Raw genomic sequence first — 9,375 nt, forward strand, 5'->3', positions numbered from 1 at the left:
AATTGTCTACACATTCTTTAGGAATATCCTCCGGCAAAAAAATAAAAAATTGCGAAAGAACAAAGAACAAGGGTAATTAATCACAGACAAACTAAGAATCCTGAAGAAAAAAGAAAAAAACAGGAAATGAAGAAGAAGAGGAGGAATAGATCACCTCCCAATCATCTTCAATTTTCCACTTGGAAGGAAATGAGCGCGAGAGAGAATTGGCCCTCGGAGTTAATTGGGCCTTCCGAAAACCGTTTGTCATTAAAAAAATAGAAACGAGTAAAAAAATGCGCCGAAGTTTCTTCGGCGCAGTCGAGTTTTCTGTTACAGCCGCTACGGCGTATGTAATCAAGGCTATCTTTCGGTGGTCTCTGTATAATCCTTTATGAGCCGCGGTCCGTGAAACTTTCACCCGAGGCTTGGTGGTGGCCTGGTCTATATCGTTCCCAGACGCACGATTATGGCTAACTTTAACCTTGAATAAAATAAAAACTACTGAGGCTAGAGGGCTGCAATTTGGTATGTTTGATGACTGGAGGGTGGGTGATCAACATACCAATTCGCAGCCCTATAGCCTCAGTAGCTTTTAAGATCTGAGGGCGGACAGTAAAAGTGAGGACAGAATAAAGTGCGGACGGACAAACAAAGCCGGACAGACATTAGTTTTCTTTTGCAGAAAACTAAAAACAAAATGAAAATGGGAGTCTTTCTTCACAACTGCTTTCAATTTATGCCCTATTTTCCAGTGGTTAAAATTGGTGCAGCTTCTGATGAGGCCTTGTGGTGGTAATGAGACATCACGGGTACTGGTGAAAGATTTTCAAATATTGTTTATAAGAGGAATAAAAAGTCTTCCTTCAAAATTGCTATTAATCTAAGACTATTTTCTAGCTGAGGAAATTGGACCAGCTTTTAAAAATACTCTGTGATTGGTTGAAGATGCTTTTGTGGTCGTAATGAGAAATTGCAAAGACTGGTAAAGGATTTACAGAATGTTTGCAAGAGGAGAAAGTTGATAATTTTTTTACTAAAACATCTCAAAATATTTCAAAATTATTTAGAAGAAAAAGAGTAGAAAGCCAAAGACAACAAGAATAAGATAATATCTTGATATTTTGGCGATAGTTATGAGAAACGACAGAGACTGGTAAAAGAAATAAGATGTTATAAACAAACAAACACTTCCAGAGAATTTAACAAACGACAAACTAACCTGAAAATAAAAGTAAAAAAAAACTATAATTATTCACCAAACTAAACAAACACTCTAGGAAAGCTTCCGGTCAGAGAGAGAGAGAGAGAGAGAGAGAGAGAGAGAGAGAGAGAGAGAGAGAGACACTACTTTGCCTGTCACCTGGAAGCCGTCTCACCTCTGACGAGATCCCGTCAGGAGATCACGACTGGAAAACTGGAAAGAAATATTATGATAACGGAGAGGAAAAATATAGTTATTTCCCCGCCGGGAATTTATTGTGTCACTGGCCACCATCATTAACCTCTCATCAAAACCCAACCCCTCCCCACCCCTGGAAAACCCCCCCAAAAACAGCTCATCTAAACCCACCCGGAACCCCGAATTTTCCACCAGTCCCCAACCCCTGTGTCCGGCCCACCTCATATACCTCACCTCTGGGGCTTATTCCAGACCCCGGGTCTCTGGAACCCCAAAACCCCCCACCCCTGGGCTATGCCCACCTCATATACCTCACCTCTGGGGCTTATTCCAGACCCCAGGTCCCTGGAACCCCCCAAATTCTCCCACCCAAGGGCCCTGCCATCCACATATACCTCACCTCTGAGGCTTATTCCAGGCTCCGGAACCTCTCCCCCCTCCTCGTGTAATTGAGAGATCGCCTGGTTGGCAACGCTGCTGCCGGCGCGGGCGTATAGCGACAAATTCGGCCCATTATCTCATAAAATTACCCATCTATTTAGCACCTGTTTATTGGCAGCAATAACGCCCGGCCTGGAAGGGCGCCAGAGGACTGGGGACCTTAAACTAACGCCCCCGAAGACCCAAAATGGATTCCGGGGAGTCCTCGGCTCCAGTCATTATGGCCGAGGACGTCGCTGTGTGTTTGAACTGGCCGCCTGAGGGTAGAATGGCTCCAACGTCGCCCCCTGTGGAGCTGGGGGATTCTGGCTTTTATTCCAGGGCTCCGGAAGGCTCCTAATTCTTCGAGGCTTGCTCCGGTGGGTAAGGTCCTTCTGTCATTCCATCGGAGGTGTCGAGTAATGATGGGTTCTGCTGTCTCTCTCTCTCTCTCTCTCTCTCTCTCTCTCTCTTTCTCTCTCTCTCTCTCGCTCGCTCGCTCGCTCACGGGGGAAAGAGCAGGTATGAGGCTTCAATAGAAAGTCAGCCGGCTCTATTGACTATGCTTAAGCAGAACTATCTTTGTCAATAGACGAGCAGACAGAGATATAGATAATTGCTAATAGAAGAAGCAGATACCGGTTATAATTACTGATATCTATTACCTGTGCTTAAGCAGAATTATACAGTGTATCTTTGTCTATAAACTAGCAGAAACAGAGATATAGAAAATAGAAAATAGACGATATCTAATAGACAAAGCAGATATTAGCTATAATCATTGTGTTTAAACTGTACATTAAGAGTTAACAGACCACCAGAAACAGAGATATAGAAACTATACAATTTATGGTTTTCTATAAAAGAAAACTATTATATAGATGGCTATTTCTCCGTCCGTCCGCATTTTTTTTCTGTCCGCCCTCAGATCTTAAAAACTACTGAGGCTAGAGGGCTGCAAATTGGTATGTTGATCATCCACCCTCCAATCATCAAACATACCAAATTGCAGCCCTCTAGCCTCAGCAGTTTTGATTTTATTTAAGGTTAAAGTTAACCATGATCGTTCGTCTGGCACCGCTATAGCTGCCAACAACACATTGCCACCACCGGGCCGTGGCTGGAAGTTTCATGGGCTTCGGCTAGGAGATTCATGGGCCGCGGCTGAGAGTTTCATACAGCATTCTACGCTGTACAAAACACATCTGAAGATATTCTTTTATTAAATAAATATTGTTCTGAGTCTATATCGTCATTCTTATTTTCTAAATATATTAATAAACTCTAAGACACTTTTTCCAAATATCTCAAGAGCTTAGGAATGTATGAAATGTATTCATAAATCCATTAAAAATTATTTCATATACAATCTAAAACTATTGATTTATTCTAAGACTCATAAATCATAATAATAAAAGAAATAATTGCTTGTTGATGATAAAATCGAACTTCTAAGTATTTAAACCTTAACCTTAATAAATAAATATATAAAACTTTGCATCTGAGACAGAAAATAATAATAATAATAATAATAATAATAATAATAATAATAATAATAATAATAATAATAATAATAATAATAATAATAATAATAATAATAATAATAATAATTACTTTTTATTTACAATGATTTTAATCCCAGGAAAAAAATTTTACGGTGATAATAATAATAATAATAATAATAATAATAATAATAATAATAATAATAATAATAATAATAATAATAATAATAATAATAATTAGAACTTATGATATAATACTTCTAAATACCAATGTACTGCACAATGAGAAAATAAAAAATAAATAATTTCTTCCTTATATGAAAAAAAATTAACTTTAAACGTCAATGAAGTACATCTATTTTTTTCTACATAAATAGAAAGAACTCAAATTTTTAAAGCCAAAAAATTACAAATTTAAAATTAAAGAAGAAGATAATTTTTATAAAGCCAAAAAATAAAGATATTAAAAATAAAAATCCCTAAAAAAATTTTTTTCTAAAAACTAAAAAAAAAGTAAAAAATTAAAATCAAAAATTACAAATTGAAAATTAAAAACTAAAATAATTTACTAAATTAAATCCATATTTTTTTTATAAAGTCACAAAAATTTAGATATTAAAAATAAAAATTAATCAGAAAAAATTTTCTAAAAACAAAAAACTTAAAAAAAATTGAAAAATATATAACCACATAAAATGTATTAAAAAATTAATCCATAAATTTTTTTAAAGCCAGAAAAAAATAAAGACATTAAAAATAAAAATTTTTAAAAATTTCCAAAAACAAAAAACTAAAAAAATTAAAAATAAAAAAAAATATAACCAAATACTCGCCATTCCATCCCGGTGATAGATTGAGCTAATTAGCCCCATATGATGCCAATAACGACCAAAATATATGACAAATTAGGTCAATTAACCCTTTATGAAACGGGCAATTAGTGAAATATGATACATTCTGGTGAAATATCATACACTCGCTGTAATCACTTTGGACTTCCATCGTTTGAATTCTTTAGCTGGGATTTTTAATGTGCGTTCGTAAAGAGTAATTGCAATGTGGAATTGATGTTACGGGAACAAACGTAGGTGTGTGTGTGTGTGTGTGTATGTATGTATGTATGAATGTATGTATGTATATACATATATCTATACATATATATATACATGTTTTATTTTCAAGTTTTAATATTTTCAAATGATATGAAATATTTATATATATATGTATATATATATATATATTCAAAATTTTGAAAATAATGGATGTCTTAATATACGTTTCTAGATTCATATTCATATCAATATTCATATTCATATTCTTATCAAATTCACTTTAAATTAACAAATATATAAAAAATATACAAATTGAAAAATACATTTTGGTAATATAACTTTGTGTTTGCTATAATGGTCAAAATTATTTTTTGAGCTTCAAAGTATATATATTAACTTGACTTTAAAATACCCTTTGATTAATAATAATAATAATAATAATAATAATAATAATAATAATAATAATAATAATAATAATAATAATACCTAATTCTTAATAAATAATTTATTCATATTGAATAAAATGAATTTAATAACTGATTATCTTCTTACTTAATAATATATGAATCTATTCATCAGGCTAAACCACCTCAGCAAACCGCTATGTCAGGCGTTGGAAACAACGAGACACCTAGGACACGACTCCCACAATCCCGTACAATCCTATATCATCCTAATCCTACGCCAAACACGACTTATAAGAACATCCTGATATCCTACAAGCGAAGATGGCTAGGTACATCCTACGCTTATGCTGAGAGAGAGAGAGAGAGAGAGAGAGAGAGAGAGAGAGAGAGAGAGAGAGATAAAGAATAATTTCTCGTCTCCCAATAATTCCCTTGTTTATCGACACACTCCGTGAATTCCCCTAACGACCTAAGTACACCTTTTGGAAGAGTCGATTGTCTGCCTAGATAACCGCTGAGTGATGCCGGGTCGCTCGTTTTTGGCAACGCGCACAAAAGGCGACGCCATTAGCACGAAATTAGTGATGGCAGATGGTTAGATGCCTTGATCGAGAGGGAGAGAGAGAGAGAGAAGAGAGAGAGAGAGAGAGAGACCTAAGAAGAGTCGATTTATCTGCTAAAAACTCAGCAAGAATTTTACTACAGCTAAGCACAATGCTTTATGTGTGAAGAATTAAGATACTAAATGTGTGTGTGTGAGAGAGAGAGAGAGAGAGAGAGAGAGAGAGAGAGAGAGAGAGAGAGAGAGAGAAATCTTCTGAATATCTTATGGTTTACCTCGCCGAGGCCCTCTCGTTAAAAAATCTTGTTATTATCTTATGGGTTGCCTCGTCGAGGCAAGGAATAGTACAGCATTGTGTGTTGGAGAAAAAAGAACAGTGCCACTTTGTGAGTTGGAGGAAAACCAGTGCCGCTTTGTGTGTTGGAAAAAAAAGAACAGTACCGCTTTGTTTGTAGGAGAAAAAAAGAGCAGTACCACTTTTGTGTTGGAGAAAAAAGAACAGTATTGCTTTGTGTGTTGGAGAAAAAAAGAACAGTATTGTTTTGTGTGTTGGAGAAAAAAGAACAGTATTGCTTTGTGTGTTGGAGAAAAAAGAACAGTATTGCTTTGTGTGTTGGAGAAAAAAGAACAGTATTGCTTTGTGTGTTTGGAAAAAGAACAGTGCCACTTTGTGTGTTGGAGGGAAACCAGTGCCGCTTTGTTTGCTGGAGAAAAAAGAACATTGCCACTTTGCGTGTTGGAGAAAACAGAACCGTATCGCTTTGTGTGTTGGAGAAAACGAACGGTGCTGCTTTGTGTGTTGGAGAAAAAAGAACAGTACCACTTTGTGTGTTGAAGAAAAGCCAGAGAATGCCCTGGGGGCCACTGTGGTAAAGTCCACACACACACACACACACACAAACACACACAAAGCTCACCATAATATAAACTGCAAATCCGAGAGCGCTTGTGACAATTATGGAACATAATATAAAACCTTACTATATATATATATATAAACCTCTCCCTCTGTGAGTAACCGAAAGCTGTTACCCAAAGTATTTGGTCGGTAATATGTCGGTGAGTTTCCGCCCCCCCAAAAATTATTAATCGCCCCCTCCCCCCCAGTGACTGAACTGGTTTTGATGTGAGTTATATTCGCCATGGAATGAACGCATCCAGTAGGCAGGGCCCCCCCCCTTTTTTTTTCTCTGTTTTTATTGAGGCTTTTTGGGAATATAAACCACTAAATCGCCGTAATGAACGCGCCCACCAAAACAATGCATAAGTGCCATTATGAACTCGTGAATGTGTCAGGCACGGCTATTTTCCCCGATGTTTATCAGCTGCCTCCATCAAGGCTGTAATGGATAAATATATAGATTTATCTATATAATGTAGCTATATAATGCAGGCGTCGGATCGTGTTGATGTATATTTATACGTGCTTTGTTTCATGGGTATGTGGGCAGGTAATGTGCTATGCGTTTGTTTGTTTTGGTGTGGATGGGTATATAGGTAATTGCCTGGATGTATATGTATAGGAAATTGTGTGTATGGGGGTTCTATATATACATATGTATATAGATATATAGATAGATATATATATATATATGAATATATATAAATATTTATACATACATTCATATATATATATATATATATTCGTTCCATCCTGACTACAATTTACAATCTCTCTCTCTCTCTCTCTCTCTCTCTCTCTCTCTCTCTCTCTCATAGCTGCAACTTAACCTTTCACAAATTCCCACAAATACCCACAAATACTCACCAATACCCACTCATGTCCAAAACACCCAATCCTAATCAGGGACTCTGACTAAACAACAGACTGCCCGAATCTTTCTAATCATTATATCCTCTTCTAATCATTGTATCTTCTAATCATTATCCTCGGAACGTGAGAGATTCATCACTTTCCTAATCGTTACGTTTGAGCCGTTCTTCATCCGTTCCAAAGGACCGTTCGTCATCTATCATGGCTTTCTGGTGATGACTCATGAGTTATCTCTCTCTCTCTCTCTCTCTCTCTCTCTCTCTCTCTCTACTCTCTCTTTTTTGACGATACTCTTGATAGTTCCTTTTTTTGACATTATTCTTGCAGTTCACTGTCATTCATTACTCTTAGTCTCTCTCTCTCTCTCTCTCTCTCTCTCTCTCTCTCGTTTAGTTGTAACATGATTCATGCTGACTTTAATGTATATCTCTCTCTCTCTCTCTCTCTCTCTCTCTCTCTCTCTCTCTCTCTCTCTCTCTCATTCTTAATTATTTATGCATAAAGTACAATGATCAGTTGTAATGGAATATCTCTCTCTCTCTCTCTCTCTCTCTCTCTCTCTCTCTCTCTCTCTCTCTCTCTCTCTCTCTCTCTCTCTCTCATTCAGTATCTTTCTTAATAATTTATACATAAATTACAATGTTACTTTAGATATAATTCTTGTTGAGTCTCTCTCTCTCTAAATTCTTGTTGAGTCTCTCTCTCTCTCTCTCTCTCTCTCTCTCTCTCTCTCTCTCTCTCTCTCTCTCTCTCTCTCTCGTAACTTCAAGCAGGAACTTACAACTTATTGAGAGCACTTTACTGAATAGCACTTCAAAATAAGAAACGAAAGCACAGCACTTTTCATGTTAACTTAACAGGGTTGGGAAAATAAATGTTGTGGCACTACCCGGCACTTAATTACGCAATCCTAAGCAGAGGCACAAGTAAAGCGTTAGGTTTTTGCGCAACCCTGTAAAAATTGAGTAAATGAAGACCCCCTACTGAATGAGATGTAAATAAATAAAAGACAAACTCAATAAATGTTAAATAAATAAAGGACAAACTCATGTGAACTGACCCAGTTCGAAGGAGGGACCTCTGCCATGAGTCTGGAAAAGTAGCGAGATCTCTCATATATTGACAAAATAACGGATTTAACGGACTTTCCCTCATAGTCCGGAGGCAGGGGGCATGGACCCAGGGTTACAGGGCACTCAGGGAAGACAGGGTTTCAGGGTATTTAGGGGTAGGAAAGGGCACAGACGAACATTCAGGTGGTAGGGTAGGAAAGGGTTGAGAGAATTAAAGTCAAGATGGTATCAAAAAGTAAGAATTCAAGGGACTTACCGGACTTTCCCTTATAGCAAGAAGGCAGGGGCATAGACCCAGGGTCACAGGGCACTCAGGGAAGGGAAGGGGTACAGGGTATTTAGGGGTAGGAAAGGGCAGAGAGAAAGGTAAAACTCAAATGGTACCACTGGAGACTTGAAGGTCCTAAAAAAATAGCAGATTTTAAAGGATTAAAAGGACTCAGCGGACTTTCCCTCATAGTAAGAAGTCAAGGGCATAGACCCAGGGTCACAGGGCACTCAGGGAAAGGAAGGGGTACAGGGTATTTAGGGGTAGGAAATGGCAGAGAGAGAAGAGGTAAACTCAAGATGCTATCACAGGAATCTCCTCCTACCTTGAGCTTTGACTCTCCAAAAGGAACGTAGGTACAGTAATGTATGGCTTCAATAAGTTGTGTTAAATGTGCTGATGAACGCGGCCCTAAGTATAAAACTATAATCTTCTTATTTTTCTTCTCCTTCCACCATAACTCACCTTGATGTCATGATAACGTAAACGATGCCGAAGACCTTTCTCTCTCTCTCTCTCTCTCTCTCTCTCTCTCTCTCTCTCTCTCTCTCTCTCTCTCTCTCTCTTACTCCCAGAATATGAAACCGAGATTTTTGCAAGAAAAATTATTTAAAAATTTTTACAAGAACTGGCTTCTAGAATCTCTCTCTCTCTCTCTAGAACTAGCCCCTATCTCCCTCCCTCTCTCTCTCTCTCTCTCTCTCTCTCTCTCTCTCTCTCTCTCTCTCTCTCTCTCTCTCTCTCTCTCTCTCTCTTTTAGGGGAAGATTATTCCATTCCTTCACTTTCTCTTAGGAAAAATTCTGCGTGTGTTTTTCTTAATTTCCCATCTCTCTCTCTCTCTCTCTCTCTCTCTCTCTCTCTCTCTCTCTCTCTCTCTCTCTCTCTCTCTCTCTCTCTCTCTCTCTCTCTCAAGTTAAGGAGATAAAGCAGAATT

This window comes from Macrobrachium rosenbergii, chromosome 34 (assembly GCF_040412425.1).
Source record: "Macrobrachium rosenbergii isolate ZJJX-2024 chromosome 34, ASM4041242v1, whole genome shotgun sequence".
Lineage (NCBI taxonomy): Eukaryota > Metazoa > Arthropoda > Malacostraca > Decapoda > Palaemonidae > Macrobrachium > Macrobrachium rosenbergii.